Below are 20,313 nucleotides of genomic sequence, written 5' to 3' on the forward strand. Positions count from 1 at the left end.
CAGGGCGTGACACGAAGAAGGTGTAAGGCACACAAGCTATTGTTGTAACACGCTAAAAAGTGACAGTACACACTAGTGAGGTACAGTAAATAAACAATACATTCTAAAAACATTTAACAAGACTAAGGCCAACGAAACAGGACATAGACGTAACATTGCACATTTAAATGTGTCATTTAAAAACCCTTAGATCTCCCAGCTGACGGGACCCCCTCATTGGGCTGGTTGGTGTGGCTAGTGGCAGACCGGCGGTGAAGTACCCACAGTGCACTGAATAGGCTACAAACTGGACGGATAACAGCAACTAGGCTATACTCAGATTCCGTTTAATCACCGTAGGTTTTAGTCTGATTAATTATTTAGAATAGAGGAGGACACTACACTCACAGTGCGCTCTGTTTATAAACACTGATAAACACTGAACACGCTACAATGACCAGCGCGGTCTGTTCCCAAAAGCCTGGAAGATGGCTTTACACTCCTAGCAACTCCACTATCTTATCTAGTTCCGCAAATTCCTCCTCACTACCTGTCTTGGTCACCGACTTCCTGCCCAAGCAGCGTAGACAACCTCCCTGAATTAAGGTGAATGCAATGCGGATACTTGCAAAGGCTACAAAGCCCAATGTAGATCAAAGCAAAGCTCCCACCGCCAAGACCTGCCTGCACTCTTGGCTCTACCTCATTTCACTTTCTCAAGTTCCCGGGCAGAGTCTTGCAAGCAACCACACATGTGAGCATTAGTTCATGATTTAGTGGCGTACCCCCTAACGTGCTGTCCCACAGCTTCACCAGAATATCATGAGCACACTGATTACAAAACAGAGCTGAGAGCTCTCCATGCAGAATGGGTCCCTAACCCAATCCCATTATCATTTATGTCAATAATACAACAGAAAAATGGTTGAATAGTTTTTTATTGCGACACAAATTCTTACAGTTTTACAATCTCACCACCAGGGAGTGCTGCAGCACCTTCAGCACCCGTCCTTCCCGAGGCTACGTGTCCAACCCATGTCTCCAGACAAATCTACGTTGTAAAAGGTGTCTCTTTGCGAAAGGGGTTATTCAAATGTGCACTGAATGGACTAGACAAGTACAACGCCCCCGCTGTCTGCCATGATGACAGCAAAAAAGTGCCCCGTCATGTCCCACAGTTGTGTTTGGACAGGAGTGTGACTTTCCTGAAGGTGTTCCTTCTGGACACAGGACGCAGAGTTCTACTTGGCACAGGGACACTTGAGGCGTGAACGTCAACCCAAACCCCTGGGTAGAGAGGCTCAGTGACTGCCTGGTATTATGTGTGCAGGTGGATCAGTGTGTTACAATTGACTCTGTCCAGATACACTCCTACTGTGTCGGAGCGAGAGTAGAAGACATGCATGTCACTACTCTTCCTATTATGACAGGCAGTATAATTGCCACCAGGGCACTTTAGAATCCAGGATTTGTCATAGTATCCATGGAGAGAGTCATCATGCTCTCCTTTCCTTTCTGATCCTTTCATATGTCACTCCTACATGAGCCCGTCCTCTTCACTCTGTCCCCCAGGAGCAGCATCCAGTCAGACTCTCTCCACGCAGCACATTGTGAGGGCTCAAACCTTTCTGGATGGTCAGGATATGGCTGCTTCTCTCCCACCCATGTCACTATTCTGTTCTCATACAGAAAGAGGAGTGTTTGCGCTGTCTCTGGGTCCGATCTGAGCCTGAAGGCATCTGATAGGGAAGACAATGCTATTATAAACATCATATGATCTTGCTAAGGGCATTGAATGACATCTAATTGTTTTGTATTGTAGTATGTTCAATGTAATATGCATAGCAAAACAGTTATTTTTGTAGGATGGTGCTATATTGTGTTTCCGTTTTCAGGGACCTTTTTTCACAGCAGACTTATGGTACCAGTCAAAAGTTTGGACACCTACTCATTCCAGGGTTTTTCTGTATTTTTAGTATTTTCTACATTGTTGAATAATAGTGAAGATATCCAAACTATGAAATAGCACATATGGAATCATGTAGTAAGCAGTGGTGTAAAGTACTTAAGTAAAATACTTTAAAGTACTACTTAAGTAGTTTCTTGGGGGTATCTAAACTTTACTTTACTATTTATATTTTTGACAACTTTTGCTTCACTACATTCCGAAATAAAGTAATGTACTTTTAACTCCATACATTTTCCCTGACACCCAAAGTACTTGTTACATTTTGAATGCTTAGCAGGACAGGAAAATGTGTATTGGCCGGGGTGTAGTGGAGGAAGAAGTCAGGCGCAGGAAACAGAGTTCAGGGTAGCGATACTTTTAATTCACCACACAGGTGAAACCGACGCCAACCCAAACAAATACCCCAAAACACGGGGCACTAAACAGTCCAGAAAATACACACATACACGGACAACCGTGACCTACAGTCGTGCACAAATGTACACAGAGAATAATCCCGCACACCCAGTAGGCGGGCAGGCTGGATAATAAAACCCAACTAATTAACCTAATTAAACACAGGTGTAACTAATAAACAGACAAGGGGGGAAAAAAGGATCAGTGGCAGCTAGTAGGCGAAGAGCGCCGAGCGCCACCCGAACAGGAAGGGGAGCCACCTTCGGTAGGAGTCGTGACAAATGGTCCAATTCCCGCACTAATCAAGATAACATCACTGGTCATTCCTGCTGCCTCACCAAACACAAATGTTTTGTTTGTAAATTATGTTGTAGTCTGGCTATCCGTTTAAAAAAAACAAGAACATTGTGTCGTTTGGTTTGCTTAGAATAAAATGATTTGTACTTTTGTACTTTTACATTATTTGTAATTATTTGCTATTAAATTTACTTTTGATGCTTAAGTATATTTAAAACCAAATACCTTTTAGACTTTTACTCAAGTAGTATTTTACTGGGTGACTTTCACTTTTACTTGAGTCATTTTCTATTAAGGTATCTTTACTTTTACTCAAGTATGACAATTTTCCAACATTTTCCACCACTGGTAGTAACCAAAAAAGTGTTAAACAAATCAAAATATATTTCCTATAAAGAGATTCATCAAAGTAGCCACCCTTTGCCTTGATGACTGCTTTGCACACTTTTGGCATTCTCTCTACTACTTCGCTAATTTGAAGAATCTCAAATATAAAACAACACTTTTTTGGTTACTACATGATTTCATATGTGTTATTTCGTAGTTTTGATGTCCTCACTAGTATTCTACAGCGGTTTAATTGGGGAGGGGAAAACTGAAAAATACCTGTTATTTGCACAGAGGTTTGGACCTCTATTTCTTATTAGACTTTTAACTAATGTACCGCTGGTGATCAGTTCCACTATAAGGGCATTACCATAATTTTTTACAATTTCACAATATTACTCCAACCTCATAGTGTAGAAATATATATAAAACATAAGAAAATCACATTTTTGACTGCACTGGGCCTTTAAGAAGATCCATCAAATTGTGTTTCCCCCCTTTAAGTTAATCTCCTGAAAAGGATGTAGAACAATGAATAGGCTTTTCCTCCTGCCCAGTCAAGCATGAACTTCTGCACAGAGACTGTTTTTCCAATGCCGGCGACTCCCTTTGTCAGCACAGTTCTGATGGTTTTGTCTTGTCGAGGTAAGGGTTTAAATATCATTTTAATTAGTACCTGTGTCGCTGGTTTCTTTGAGGCTGTCTCACTTGATGTTGACCTCGCCACTTTCACCCTCTGTAATGCAGAGCTCTGTGTAGATCTTCTTTAAAAGGGTTGGCTTTCCTTGCTCAGCTACTCTCTCGAACACATACTGAAACTCCTTCAAGGAAGTGTGGAGCTTTAGTTGACAGATCACGGCCAAGTCATTTGAGTGACCAAACAATGCATACAACATTAATCAAATCAAATCAAATGTTATTTTTCACATGGGTTCGAATACAACAGGTGCAGTCCTTACAGTGAAATGCTTACTTACAAACCCTTAACCAACAATGCAGGTTTTTTCAGCTCATCCCTCACAAAAGTTACATCATCCTCAAGTGACTGAAACAGTTCAAAGGAATTACAAATTAAAAGGCTGTTTTAATTGCACTTTTAAAAACTGTAAAATCGTTTAATTTTTTTTTACATGTTTAATTGCGTAGCTCACCCTGAATATTGAGGACAGGTCCACTGGATAATTCTGAGCAAACTGAACTCGTGGAATATCAGACTCTTCTGATGTTCTCTCTGAACTCTGTGTAAGAACAAGAAATCAAGAACATAGTTGCAAGCAGCAATGACTGGGGTTCACAGGATGACAGAAAGGACACAAGATCAGTTGCATAACAAAGCAAGGACTCTATCTTCCTTTATGTTCAATCAGTGAAAGCATTACCATGTTTATCTCTCAATACCACAAGGATGATGCAAGTTAAGTTTGGTCTCGTGCTTTGAATACAGCAGGTAATAATTCTTGAAGAAATGTTTTAATGTATTGAGTTTATATACCAATTCTGGGGTTAATTTGACTAATGGTTTATGTTAAGATTTATGAAATATTTTTAGCATTAGTGCATTGGAATATTGCGGTCATCTTTGAATTCTTGTACATTATTTAGTTGAAGCCTGTGTGTGTAAATGATTTAAATCTTGAATCTAAAGATAGAAAACAATGACTCATTAGATGTAAAAAAAGAGAGGCGTGCAAGGAATATAACAAAAGTAAGATTATGCTGTAACTGAAAGTATGATTTGACATTTTTCAATAAAGCATGGCGCACTGAGCGCCAGAATCAAACATTTGCTAAACTGTTTAGATGAAATGCTACATGTATGCATGCACGTAGAACCCAACCACACATGCTGTAATGCGATTTGCATGGTACAATAAGACGTTTGCTTTGTGTCAAACCCAGTCACGCATGCAGCAATATGAAGCGATAGCGACACATGCCAAAGAGTGCCTCGCATTGTTACACATGACAAGGTGCAATAATGAATGACTGCCACCGCTACATAAATGAGTGTAATTGGATACTCGCCTATTGATAGCTATGGTAAAATGACCATTGCTAAGAGGATGGCCAATGCCTAACATATGAGGTGTAGGCAGAGCATGAAAAGCTTGTTGCTGGAGAGCATGGTTGAATTATACTTCGTGTGGCTGGCATAAGCTACGGACAAAGAACACAGTTGGATTTTATCGATGCAAATTTGAATGCACAGAGATACCGTGACGAGAGGCCCATTGTCGCCGCCATCACCTCCTGTTTCAGCATGATAATGCACGGCCCCATGTCGTAAGGATCTGTACACAATTCCTGGAAGCTGAAAATGTCCTAGTTCTTCCATGGCCTGCATGCTCACCAGAAATGCCACACATTGAGCATGTTTGGGATGCTCTGGATCAACATGCACAATATATTGTTCCAGTTCCCGCCAATATCCATCAACTTCTCACAGCCATTGAAGAGATGTTGGACAACATTCCACAGGCCACAATCAACAGCCTGATCAACTCTATTCGAAGGAGATGTGCCACTGTGCATGAGGCAAATGGTGATCACACCAGATACTGACTTGTTTTCTGATCCACGCCCCTATCTTTTTTCTTTAGTATCTGTCACTAACAGATTCATATCTGCATTCCCAGTCATGTGAAAACCATAGATTAGGGCCTAATTAAAATATTATTATATTTTCTACTGTAGGTACAATATGTAATTGAGCATTTGTTTATTCTGTTGTTGCTAGTGATATTTTTTTTTTTTTAAAGCTTAAAAAATCCCCTCCCTGACCAAGGCCCTTCTCCCCTGATTGCTCAGTTTGACCGGGCAGCCAGCTCTAAGAAGAGTCTTGGTGGTTCCAAACTTCTTCCATTTAAGAATGATGGAGGCCACTGTGTTCTTGGAGACCTTCAATGATGCAGACATCAGCTCTGTGCCTCGACACAATCCTGTCTCGGAGCTCTACGGACAATTACCTCGACCTCATGGCTTGGTTTTTCCTCTGACATGCACTGTCAACGGTGGGACCTTATATAGACAGATGTGTCCCTTTCCAAATCATGTCCAATCAATTGTACTTTCCATAGGTGGACTGTCAATTCATAGAAACATCTCAAGGATGATCAATGGAGACAGGATGCATCTGAGCTCAATTTCAGTCTCATAGCAAAGGGTCTGAATACTTATGTAAATAAGGTATTTCGTTTTTGTTTTTGCAAAAATGTCTGAACTTGTTTTCACATTGTCATTGTGGGGTATTGTGTGTAGATTGATGAGGATTTTTAAACATCCCTTTTAGAGTAAGGCTGTAATGTAACAAAATGTGGAAAAAGGAAAGGAGGCTAAATACTTTCCAAATGCACTGTAGGCCTGTGCATTATTTATACTTTTCATGTGACCCCTAATAAGACTGTGCAACCCCCTAAAGTCAATATCTGCGCTCCCGCAGAAATCGAATTAGCATAAAACCTGTCAATTTAAGCTGTCTGTTTGTTTTGCAATGGATGCGTCTCAATCCACCACATCTGCCTAAGTGGCATTTACACATCTGCGGTGAAAGATGACAGAGCTAGAGTGGTGTTTGTCAGACCAGGAGACATTCCGAAAATTGGTCTTCTCACAAAATCATCTGTAGCGTCCGAGCGTTTTGGTCTGTGAACTCTGAAGCCTCTATGGAAAGACGAAACTCTCATGAACACAACGGTGCTCTTCGTTTTGCTCTACGACTTCCACAAGCTTCTTGGGACTCATCTGAAGCCAGTACAGCCGATCCGCCAACTTCTGTCTGTCATGTCTGAACCAGAGGATGTGAGCGGAGGGAAGACAGGAGAGTGCCCAATTTGACTGGAGCTCTGAGCGAGATTTCCAAAGGCTGGAGCGTGGGCCTTCTCGCCCGCTCCAATTTCACTCCACTAGCACTCACTTCACGAGCTCGGGGGCATGCCCGGTCCAGAATACATTTGCAGTCTACTTGTGTGCTGCTATAGCCCCTTGCTTTAACTACTGTCATGGGGGTCGCTAAATAGTTTCATAAAGAAACTGATTCAAATCACTTATAAAGATGAGGACCGAGAGCAAGAGCGGTAGTGCAGTGATGCAGTGTCCACAACTAAAGAATCGTTGTGGAATCTGAAGAGACAGGTGTCCCGAAAAACATGAGGGTGTACTTACTATGTGCATATGCTAAAAGAAAGGAATGAGGTGGGTAGCTAATTAAATGTGTCATTGTAGTGAAGTATTTATAAACAAAAAAGGTTATCTTAAAGGTTAATTGTTCTATTGTCTATACAATAGGCCATAATTGATTTTGGCCCAATAGGCCTGGCATGTTCTAATTTTCAAGGAGCTTTCCGTTTTTATTGGGTTATTTTGCTTTAAAACCTTTAGGCCTACCTATATACAGTGGGGAGAACAAGTACTTGATACACTGCCGCTTTTGCAGGTTTTCCTACTTACAAAGCATGTAGAAGTCTATTTTTTTTAATCATAGGTACACTTCAACTGTGAGAGACAGAATCTAAAACCCAGAAAATCACATTTGTATGATTTGTATGAAGTAATTAATTAGCATTTTATTGCATGACATAAGTATTTGAACACTTACCAACCAGTAAGAATTCCGGCTCTCACAGACCTGTTAGTTTTTCTTTAAGAAGCCCTCCTGTTCTCCACTCATTACCTGTCTTAACTGCACCTGTTTGAACTCGTTACCTGTATAAAATACACCTGTCTACACACTCAATCAAGCAGACTCCAACCTCTCCACAATGGCCAAGACCAGAGAGCTGTGTAAGGACATCAGGGATACAATTGTAGATCTGCACAAGGCTGGGATGGGCTACAGGACAATAGGCAAACAGCTTGGTGAGAAGGCAACAACTGTTGGCGCAATTATTAGAAAATGGAAGAAGTTCAAGTTTATGGTCAATCACCCTCGGTCTGGGGCTCCATGCAAGATCTCACCTTGTGGGGCATCTATGATCACGAGGAAGGTGAGGGATCAGCCCAGAACTACACGGCAGGACCTGGACAATGACCTGAAGAGAGCTGGGACCACAGTCTCAAAGAAAACCATTAGTAACACACTGCGCCGTCATGCATTAAAATCCTGCAGCACATGCAAGGTCCCCCTGCTCAAGCCAGCGCATGCCCAGGCCCGTCTGAAGTTTGCCAATGACCATCTGGATGATGAGACAAAAATAGAGCTTTTTGGTCTAAACTTCACTCGCTGTGTTTGGAGGAAGAAGAAGGATGAGTACAACCCCAAGAACACTATCCCAACCGTGAAGCATGGAGGTGGAAACATCATTCTTTGGGGATGCTTTTCTGCAAAGGGGACAGGACGACTGCATCGTATTGAGGGGAAGATGGATGGGGCCATGTATCGCGAGATCTTGGCCAACAACCTCCTTCCCTCAGTAAGAGCATTGAAGATGGGTCGTGGCTGGGTCTTCCAGCATGACAACGACCCGAAACACACAGCCAGGGCAACTAAGGAGTGGCTCTGTAAGAAGCATCTCAAGGTCCTGGAGTGGCCTAGCCAATCCCCAGACCTGAACCCAATAGAAAATCTTTGGAGGGAGCTGAAAGTCCGTATTGCCCAGCGACAGCCTCGAAACCTGAAAGATCTGGAGAAGGTCTGTATGGAGGAGTGTGCAGCACTTCAAGGCAAGCAACACTGAAGCATGCATGAGAGCATCAGCTGTACTGGATGACTGTGTGATCAAACACTCCCTAGCCGATATGAGTAAGACCTTTAAACAGGCAGCAGGGCCGTACGGATTACCAGGACGTGTACCCAAAGCATGCGCTGACCAACTGGCAAGTGTCTTCACTGACATTTTCAAACTGTCCCTCACCGAGTCTGTAATACCAAAATATTTCAAGCAGGCCACCATAGTCCTTGTGCCCAAGAACACCAAGGAAACCTGCCTAAATGACAACCTACCCATAGCACTCACATCTGTAGCCATGAAGTGCTTTGAAAGGCTGGTCATGGCTCACATCAACATCATTATCCCAGAAACTCTTGACCCACTCCAATTTGCATACCACCCCAACAGATCCAAAGATGATTCAATCTCTATAGCAGTCCACACTGTCCTTTCCTACCTGAACAAAAGGAACATCTACATGAGAATGCTATTCATTTACTACAGCTCAGCATACAACACCATAGTACCCTCAAAGCTCATCACTAAGCTAAGAACGCTGGGACTAAACAACTCCCTTTGCAACTGGATCCTGGCGTTCCTGACGGGCTGCCCCCAGGTGGTAAGGGTAGGTAACAACATCTGCCTCGCTGATCCTGAACACAGGGGCCCCTCGGGGGTGCTTGCTAAGTACCCTTCTGTACTCCCTGTTCACCCATGACAGCATGGCCAAGCATGACTCCAACACCATCATTAAGTTTGCAGATGACACAACAGTGATAGGCCTGATCACTGACAACAATAAGACAGCCTATAGGGAGGAGGTCAGTGACCTGGCATCGCGATCAAGGAAAAGGAGATGATTGTCGACTACAGAAAAAGGACCGAGCACGCCCCATTCTCATCGACGGAGCTGTAGTGGAGCAGGTTGAGAGCTTCAAGTTCCTTGGTGTCCACATCACGAAACTATCATGGTCCAAACACACCAAGACGGTTGTGAAGAGGGCATGACAATGCCTATTACCCCCAAGGAGACTGAAAAGAATTGGCATTTGTCCTCAGATCCTCAAAATGTTCTACAGCTGCACCCTCGAGAGCATCCTGACTGGTTGCTGACTTTACCTCTACTTACATGTACATATTACCTCAATTTCCTCCAATAACCTCAATTACCCCCACACATTGACTCTGTACCGGAACCCCCTGTATATAGCCTCGCTACTGTTATTTTATTGTTGCTCCTTAATTATTTGTTATATATATATTTAAATTGTCTTAAAACTGCATTGTTGGTTAAGGGCTTGTAAGTAAGCATTCACTGTATTCGGTGCATGTGACAAATACATTTTTGTTTGATTTTGATTTGATAAACAGGTTCACAGACTTTTTTTGCAACAAAAAAAATAATGTTTTGCTATGAGTTTTGTTATGAGACTTGAAAGGTGCATCCTGTTTCCAATGATCATCCTTGAGATGTTTCTACAACTTTGGAGTCCACCTGTGGTAAATTAAATTGATTGGACATGATTTGGAAGGCACACACCTGTCTGTATAAGGTCCAACAGTTGACAGTGCAAGTCAGCAAATAATAAACCATGAGGTCAAAAGAATTGTCGGTAGAGATCTGAAACAGGGTTGTATCGAGGCAGAGATCTGGGGACGAGTACCAAAAAAATGTCTGCAGCATTGAAGTTCCTCAAGAACACCGTGGCCTCCATCATTCTTAAATGGAAGAAGTTTGGAACCACCAAGACTTTTCCTAGAGTTGGCCGCCAGGCCAAAATGAGCAATCGGGGAAGAAGGTCCTTGGTCAGGGAGATCCAGAGCTCTCAGGACCTCCGACTGTGGTCCAACAGGACAACGACCCTAAGCACACAGCTAAGAAAATGCAGGAGTGGCTTCGGGACAAGTCTCTGAATGTCCTTGAGTGGCCCAACCAGAGCCCAGACTTATACCTAATTGAAGATCTCTGGATAGACCTGAAAATAGCCGTGCTGCAACGATCCCCTTCCAACCGGACAGAGTTTGAAAGGATCTCCAGAGAAGAATGGGAGAAACACTCCAAATACAGGTGTGCCAAGCTTGTTGTGTCATATCCAAGAAGACTCGAGGCTGTAATCACTGCTAAAGTGCTTCAACAGTATTGAGTAAAGGGTCTGAATACTTATGAAAACGTAATATTTAAAAAATATATTTTTTACAAATTAGTAAATTTTTCAAAAAAAAAGTTTTTGCTTTGTCATTATGGGGTATTGTGTGTAGATTGATGAGATAATTTAAAAAAAAATCAATTTTAGAATAAGGCTGTAATCTAACAAAATGTGGAAAATGTCAAGGGGTCTGAATACTTTCCCAAGGCACTGTAAATGTGACCAGCTCCGTGCTTTTGCATGTAAATCCTGCTGTTTCGGCAAAAACATGCAGATTCTTGGATTTTGTTAATTTTCTCTTCTCTTCAAAGGCGACGGCAATAGGGCCTGCAGATATATGGCATCCCTCTTTATCTCCCTCTTTCATCAGTCCCTTAATAGCTACCTCTCTTCTGCCCCTCTCTTATTCCCCCTCAGTGCCATTACCCTGCAATAGACTGTGTGCAGTGACAGAGGGGTAGCACACACAGGAAGGAGGGCGGGAGGGAAAGTCTGAAAGAATATATATATATATTTTTTTAAACATAATGACATTTTGCTTTTTCTGCTTATTGTTGAGTTTTCTGAACCCTTATTGACGTTAGTCACAATTGTTATTACTTCTCTGTCACTGATGCAGATACATCTAATTCCCTTGGGATGAAAAACATTGAGAAATAAAATTGAAAAACTGTAGACTGGTCACGGAGGCATTCTTGCTGTAAAGGAGCACAATGCATATTCAATACTTCACCTCACACATACTCAATACACAATGTGACATGGCTGTGGTTCTCATTCTGAGTTGTAAAAGTTATGAAATTGAAGGAATAATCGAAAAGTGCGGCAGATTCAATTGGCTTTGTGTTTTATGAGTAGTCGTATTCATTAATCCCTACTTCCTACTGGAAAATAAAAGACAGACAGACAGACAGACAGACAGACAGACAGACACACAGACACACAGACACACAGACAGACAGACACACAGACACACAGACACACAGACACACCCACCAATTGGCTTTGTGTTTTATGAGTAGTCGTATTCATTAATCCCTACTTCCTACTGGAAAATAAAAGACAGACAGACAGACAGACAGACAGACAGACAGACACACAGACACACAGACACACAGACACACAGACAGACAGACACACAGACACACAGACACACAGACACACCCACCAATTGGCTTTGTGTTTTATGAGTAGTCGTATTCATTAATCCCTACTTCCTACTGGAAAATAAAAGACAGACAGACAGACAGACAGACAGACAGACAGACACACAGACACACAGACACACCCACCCACCAGTGGAGGCTGCTGAGGGGAGGATGGGGATGATAATAATTGCCGGAACGGAGCACATGGAATGTGCTTGACGTATTTGATACCATTCCACAAATTCCGCTCCGGTCCTTATCACAAGCCCCGTCCTCCCCAATTAAGGTGCCACCAATCTCCTGTGTCTGACATACACATACACACACAGGCGCTCTCTCTCACTCTCTCTTTACTGCTCCCTACTGCTGATACAGCCCTGGAGCTGTAGTAAACTACCTCAGCTGGGTTCATAACACAGAATACTGCGGCTAGAATGGATTCATAAACCAGGGATAATGAGGCTACAGCACTGCATTAACTGCTGCTACTCGATAAAACTTCAACCAAAGTTCTCAGCACTTTCTCTCCAAGTGAGAACTTTCTGTGACTTACTTTCTCTTCTCCGTCACAGCACAGGGAGGGTTTGGGTCTGTGTTTGTGGGAGGGGTGTGTGTGAGGGGTGGGGGGGTGGGTGTGTGCACACGTGTCTGTGTCTTGGTGTACACGGCATGAGTTAAAGTATGTGGACGCCTGCTGGTCGGAACATCTCATTCCAAAATCATGGGCGTTAATATGGAGTTGGTCCCCCCCTTTTGTTGCTATAACAGACTCCACTCTAGACGTTTGAACATTGCTACAGCTTCCATTCAGCCACAAGATAATTTACAGTTGGCACTATGCGTTGGAACAGGTAGCGTTGTCCAGGCATCCGCCAAACCCCGATTCGTCCGTTGGACTGCCAGATGGTGAAGCGTGATGCATCACTCCAGAGTCCAATAGCGGCGAGCTTTACAGCCGATGCTTGGCATTGCGCATGGTGATCTTAGGCTTGTGTGCGGCTGCTCGGCTATGGAAACCCATTTCATTAAGCTCCCAACAAACAGTTCTTGTGCTGAGGTTGCATCCAGTGGGTGCGTGTTGCAACCCGAGGACAGACGATTTTTACGCGCTACACGCTTCAGCACTCAGCGGTCTCGTTCTGTGAGCTTGTGTGGCCTACCGCTTTGGGGCTGAGCCATTGTTGCTTCTATACATTTCCACTTCACAATAACTGCACTTACAGTTGACTGGAATAGCTCTAGTAGGGCAGAAATTTTAAGAACTGACTTGTTCGAAAGGTGGCGTTGAAAGTCACCGAGCTCTTTAGTACGGTCCATTCTACTGGCAATGTTTGTCTATGGAGATTGCATGTCTGTGTGCTCAATTCTATTCACCTTTCAACAATGGGTGTGGCTTACACAGGACGTTTGTGGCACCTTAGATGGGGAGAACAGGCGTGTGGTAATGACTCAAATCATATCAAATCAAATGTTATTTGTCACGTGCCGAATACAACAGGTAGACCTTACCGTGAAATGCTTACTTACAAGCCCTTAACCAAATATGCAATTCAAGAAATAGAGTTAGGAAAATATTTCCTAAATAAACCTAAGCAAAAAAAAAAGATCAAAAATGACATAACAACAACGAGGCTATATTCATGGGGCACCGAGTCAATGTGCGGGGGTACAGGTTAGATGAGGTCATTTGTAAAGTGACCATGCATAGATAATAAACAGCGAGTAGTAGCAGTGTAAAAACAAAGGGGGGGTGGGTCAATGTAAATAGTCTGGGAGGCCATTTGAGCGGAATCAGTGGAATGGTATCAAATGCATGGTTTCCAGGTGTGTGATGCCATTCCATTTGCACCGTTTCGGCCATTAAAATGAGCCTTCCTACCCTAAGCAGCCTCGTAAGGTGGCTTAAAGAGCCAAATCTACTCGTTTGAAGGGGTGTCCAAATACTATTGGCAATGTAGTGTATGTGTGAGTACGTGTCTTGCGTATATACTGTATATGTGGGTGTGCGCGCGTGTGTGTGCGTGCGTGTATAACTTTGAGTCTTTGATGAGTCTCAGTGTCTGAAGTGGAGGATTTGAGTAGTCTTTGAGACAGACTCCTCGTCTCCCCAGTGTAGTCTCATTTAAATGTTCTCCATTATAGACCTGTTTAATATGTAATCTTTACTTTATATTCCACCTTTAAACCCCTCAGCCCCTCAACTCAGGGGGAGGATAGATTAAGGCGTTCTACTGATGAACAGGCCAATTAATAATGTCCCTACAGAGACGTTAGATGGGTCCTTTAAAAGGCCCATCTGCAATTGAAATAATAACAAATCCAACTCCCCGCCCATGAAATGGGACTGGAAAAATGTAATCACCCTCAAATTCATAGATAGAACTGTGGATGCAAGGACTGACCATCCAAAGTATTACAATGATAGTTGTAACAATGTTTTGAGGCTATACAGTGTTTGTTTACATTTACTTTGTTTAATAACATCGGAGTAAAACAAGCTTATATTTGGGGTTCTGATGGGTTACGATGGTTGAACCAAGCTCATGACGTGTTTATAAGTTATATTCTTCAAAAATCATTGGATATATATCATGCATTTATACAGTGGCTTGCGAAAGTATTCACCCCCCTTGGCATTTTTCTTATTTTGTTGCCTTACAACCTGGAATTAAAATAGATTTTGGTGAGGGTTTGTATCATTCGATTTACACAACATGCTTTGAAGATGCCAAATATTTTTTATTGTGAAACAAACAAGAATTGAGACAAAACAAAACAGAACTTGATCATGCATAACTATTCATCGCCCAAAGGTCAATACTTTGTAGAGCCACCTTTTGCAGTAATTAAAGTTGCAAGTCTCTAGGGGTATGTCTCTATAAGCTTGGCACATCTAGCCACAGGGATTTTTGCCCATTCTTCAAGACAAACTGCTCCAGCTCCTTCAAGTTGGATGGGTTCTGCTGGTGTACAGCAATCTTTAATCCATACCACATCCATACCCCACATACCTCAATTGGATTGATGTCTGGGCTTTGACTAGGCCATTCCAAGACATTTAAATGTTCCCCTTAATCCACTCAAGTGTTAATTTAGCAGTATGAAATGGGTCATTCTCCTGCTGGAAGGTGAACCTCCATCCCAGTCTCAAATCTCTGGAAGACTGAAACAGGTTTCCTTCAATAATTTCCCTGTATTTAGCGCCATCCATCATTCCTTCAATTCTGACCAGTTTCCCAGTTCCTGCCGATGAAAAACATCCCCACATCATGATGCTACCACCACCATGCTTCACTGTGGGGATGGTGTTCTCGGGGTGATGAGAGGTGTTCGGTTTGCGCCAGACATAGCGTTTTCCTTGATGGCCAAAAAGCTCAATTTCAGTCTTATCTGACCAGAGTACCTTCTTCCATATGTTTGGGGAGTCCCCTACATGCCTTTTCGCGTTTGCTTATTTTTTCTCTCTAAGCAATGGATTTTTTCTGGACACTCTTCCGTAAAGCCCAGCTCTGTGGAGTGTACGGCTTGAAGTGGTCCTATGGACAGATACTCCAATCTCCGCTGTGGAGCTTTGCAGCTCCTTCTGGGTTGTCTTTGGTCTCTTTGTTGCCTCTCTGATTAATGCCCTCCTTGCCTGGTCCGTGAGTTTTGGTGGGCGGCCCTCTCTTGGCAGGTTTGTTGTGGTGCCATATTCTTTCCTTTTTTTAATATTGGATTTAATGGTGCTCCGTGGGATGTTTTTTATAACCCTACGCTGATCTGTACTTCTCCACAACTTTGTCCCTGACCTGTTTAGAGAGCTCCTTTGTCTTCATAGTGCCTCTTGCTTGGTGGTGCCCCTTGCTTAGTGGTGTTGCAGACTCTGGCGCCTTTCAGAACAGGTGTATATTCACTGAGATCATGTGACACATAGATTGCACACAGGTGGACTTTATTTAACTAATTATGTGACTTCTGAAGGTAATTGGTTGCGCAAGATCTTAGGTGCTTCATAGCAAAGGGGTGAATACATACGCACGCACCACTTTTCCTTTTTTTTTTTTTACTTTTTTTTAAAAGTTATTTTTTTCATTTCACTTCACCAAATTTGACTATTTTGTGTATGCCCATTACATGAAATGCAAATAAAAATCCATTTAATGCAACATAATAGGAAAAATGCCAAGGGGGTGAATACTTTTGCAAGGCACTATAAGTCCAAAAATACATGTAGCAACTGCATATTGCCCCTTTTAAAGATGGACTAATATAAAACCACTAAAACAGCAATCACACTGATCTGCAATTTACCCAAATAACAATAATCCATCACATTGCAGCCACAGCTTTCATCTGAAACTATTGGATGTGTTCATTTCAACAGTACATTATTGGAAACTTTGTGGAAGGATTGGTCTAAACCCAGATCGATTTGGACAGAATAAACTTAGTATGAACATTCTCCTAGAAGCATCTAGAGATTTATTTGCTCCACAAACTATCCACTAAGTATACATTTGTTATCAGAGTTTTCTTGTAAAGAAATGGAGTGTGTTTGTGTGTGGGTGCGTTTGTTTGTTTGTTTGTTGGCAGTCGAACTGGGAAGTTCTTGGTGCAGTCAAGCTCGGAAAGTTGGCAGTGACTAACTTTAATTTATGGATTATCTTATCCCATCAGCAACATTATCTGACTTTATTCTACTTCATGGTCTTTACCTTATACTATCAAATATTGGCAGTGCATGACTTATCTGATTCCATTATTTCTTGGCAAAAGCAAAGCAAAACTTTGTATTTTATCAGTTATTTTATTGAATCAGTTGTGATGTATACCGGGAATGTACCCTAACAAAAAACAGGGGGCAGATGAACCAAACCACCCAAACAACGGGATTCATATGCACACGCACCCCAGACGCATGCCAGATACACACCGAGCCCAGAAGGTGGACATGTCTGTAAGACCTTAGGCTCAACATGTAATGTACTGTAGATGCCCTCATCATCATCACTAATAGCCGAGGCGTGTGTGACTGCATTGCCAGACCACTGACATCTCTCTCTCTCTCTCCATCTCTGATGTTTCTTTCTGTAGTCGCTGGAAAAATCATCTTATGATTCAGTGATTCGATTATGAGACTGAGGCTGTATGCAGAAACAGATCTGAGTTTGACCAGAGAGACATGCTGTACATGTCACAGTTCCCAGTCATGGCAGTATAGATTGATTATACATTGAAAGATTGAACGATTAATAGATTAATTTCCATGGGAACGAGAATATCTTCTTGAAAACTGCTTTATAAAGAGATACTACTCTTCCCTGTTGATAGATTTGGCTCTAGAAGGAAAATACATATTGGTAACTTGAGTTTCCTCCACACTTGATGATTGTATTGCACTCCCACTGTACATTCATACAGCTCCATACAGTTCAGTGCCCTGCATGCATGTATGACTGCACACCTACAGGTGTCACATGCATGAATGCATACCTAAAGGTGTCACATGCATGACAGAACCCTGACCTTCTGCCTCTGAGTTTCCTCAAGAGGACTAGGAAAAGAGGACTAGGTAAAGAGGACTAGGGAACGCTTTTATAATCCCTGGAGCCTGTATAGAAATGTACAATATTTATTATATAACTCACACACACACACACACACACACACTGAAGTCGTAGTGAGGAATGCAGAGAGGCAAAAGGGGAATGTTGAGGACCTGACTTAGTAAATTCCTCTACAATTCCCAGTCTTCCATTATACCACCTATCACTCTGTCCCTCACACCCTTTTCATCACTCTCTCACTCTCTCGTCCTCCTGACCATCCATTTCTTTCTCTTCTCTTTCTCCTTTCTTCCTTCCTCACTCTCTCTCAGTCCTTTCTCCCCCTCCATCTCTCACTCCTATCCATCTCTCCATCTCTCCGTGTTGACTGACAGCTAGCCCACTGAGCATATCTGTCTTTCCTTCCTTTCCTTCCCTCTGTCAATCTGCCAGGTATTGAACTATTGTACTCCCCCTCTCCCCTTATCTCTGATCACCAGTCTACAGGATCCCCCTCCTGCCCAGCTTCTCTCTCTCTCTCTCTCTCTCTCTCCTGTATTTGCGTCGACTGTCCCTACTTTCTCTCTTCTACTTAAAATGAAGGGATGTGGTGAAGAAGGCGAATAACACCAGAGGCTATTCTGTTGTTTATGGGGTGGCCAAGGGGGTACCAAGAACCAGTCATGGGTGGCTATGGGAAATCGGCAAATTGTATCACAAATAACATTGAAAATTGGCTTAAACTACAATGCATTGTATTGAATAACTGTTTTAACTGTTAATTTGTACTTGCCCTAATGTATTCCAATAAATCTATTTGAAGTGATCCGTATTGAACCATATTCAAGTTAGATACATGTTCAACTATAACTCCCCCTCCAATGATTTTTTTTCCCCTCCAAGGAATGTTTTGAGACTTGAGAGATTTACTGCATTTCTACACAATTGAAAAGCTCAAAAATGTTTTTTGAAGAACAACAAAAACAAGCAGAAATGACTCCAGCCATTATCACAGTTAACGCAATTGAATAACGACATGTAGCATGTGCTAACTTGCGGGGGGTCATAACACCCCCCAATAGTTCCATTTGAACCTCCCAATAATATGTCATGATGAGTTTGATTGATTGGAAAAAAATTGGCTTTGCACCACACCGACTCAGTTCATCATTTTATGATTGGATCCCCCTGCCGCCAAATACACTTTTGATTGCACCCGGTCCCCAGAGGAAGTCACCCCGTTAGTGTTAAAGGGAAAAATAGTTGGGCACGGCTTGTAATTTACAATTTCTCCACTCTTTCCCTTTTCATTGGTCTGCGATGTATTGCTTTGGTCTGCAGTAACAGTTTAGCAGCATGCACTACGCGCTCTCTCTCTTTCTCTTTATGGTGTTGGCTGAGGGGACATAGTTATATTGTCGAGCACTCCAATATATACATGTTTTGAAAGTTTAAAACAAGTAAAAGTTCATGAACATTTCATTAAAGCATTTCAGTGTTGTTGTGGAACTAGCGAACTATTGGTGATGAGATGATATTTGTTTTAAGTCATTTTATACCGAATGATACTGATGAATGCGCATGTTAGGTTGGCTATTTTAGCTAGGCTAACGTTAGCTAGCTAGCCAGCGCTTCATTTGTACATTGGGAGGTACTGGAACAAAAAGTGAGGGGGGGACCTGGGGAGCTCTGAGGTAATAATGCATTGTATGCATTATCATTGTTTTTGTATACTGGCATAGAGCGGCAGAGAAGAGAGAGGTGCTTGCAGAAGCTGCACACATGGGGACAATTTTAGAGGCCTACTGTCCGGGAAATAATGGTCCTTTATTAACGCATTTCATACAAATCATTTTAGATGACTGGAGACTTTAGCAGAATATTATTTTGATACCTCACAAATGATGGAAGTGACAGGCTACGATTTAACACTGACCAGCTGAAGATCTGAGATCAATGAAAACGACCCTGTCTTGAATCCATCAATAGCCCAGGCCTAGGTGTGTGGAGACACGTGTTTTACAACACGAGGAGGAAATTATAGTCATTATAAAGCTTTCGTTTCACTGACTTACCCAATGATGCACAACTCACTCACCGGAGATGACCCATGCGCTTGTGACAAAAGCTTATCTCTCTCTTGCTATACTTTGTTAAACAATGCTGTTCGCTCAATAGGTCTATTTGGAAGTTGGTAACTTGGTAGCCTACAGACATATTAGTCTTCTCTTCTCAGCAGGATCTGTGTTTTCCCGCAATTGTATTTGAAATATCGCAAAAGGCCTGTTTTGGCTGACAGCAGTAATTCTATAATGTTGGCAAATGTATTCAATTTATCAGAGGGGTTGCAATACCTCCAGCACCCTTCCCGTGGCTATGATTCTATTAGGAAATAAACGATTAAATGCAAAGCTGGAGAGATGAGAGCTGCATGATCATGTCTATCAGAGCAGGGAGAGAGATCATAGAAAGTGAATCTCGTTCTAGTTCTGTGAGAGATACAGGCACACTTCTCTCTCACCACAGCAATGGCCACACGTTGGTCTATGTAGCGCAAACTATAAACCCGGGCCAGCCCAAAACGAGTCAATTCTTAGAATATCAGGCACTGTTTTCACATTACATGTTTTACAGGGCAGCCAGGAGAATTACAGAGGATTAACTTTAATTCATTCTGATTGCTTTTATAATAATTTTTGCATTGAAAACAGTGAAAATAATGTTTCATGTCATGAGTGGTACGGATCCTGGCAAATGGGTTCCCGAACGAAACAGTCCAAAACTGAGAGGTGCCGGATCCTGTTCCGGCTCAAATTAAACACTGTAGCTAAGCTAGCACCAAAGCTAGCACCAAAGCTAGCACCAAAAGCTAGCACCAAA

General features: G+C 42.3%; 1 long non-coding RNA gene across 2 annotated transcripts; it reads right to left on the bottom strand.

The window, feature by feature from the left end:
- Positions 1-899: 899 nt before the first annotated feature.
- LOC118945327 (uncharacterized) lies at positions 900-4,244 on the bottom strand. Of its 2 annotated transcripts, XR_016493365.1 has the most exons (4): positions 4,120-4,244; positions 3,946-4,013; positions 3,645-3,789; positions 900-1,718 (listed from the first exon to the last, which is right to left on the bottom strand). It is a non-coding gene; the product is annotated as an uncharacterized LOC118945327 (long non-coding RNA). The 2 variants fall into 2 exon arrangements; XR_005040486.2 differs by lacking the exons at positions 3,946-4,013; positions 4,120-4,244 and having other exon boundaries at positions 3,645-3,818.
- Between the last annotated feature and the right edge of the window lie 16,069 nt (positions 4,245-20,313).

Source organism: Oncorhynchus mykiss, chromosome 29, assembly GCF_057628025.1.
Source record: "Oncorhynchus mykiss isolate SJ-2025 chromosome 29, ASM5762802v1, whole genome shotgun sequence".
In the NCBI taxonomy this organism is placed as follows: domain Eukaryota; kingdom Metazoa; phylum Chordata; class Actinopteri; order Salmoniformes; family Salmonidae; genus Oncorhynchus; species Oncorhynchus mykiss.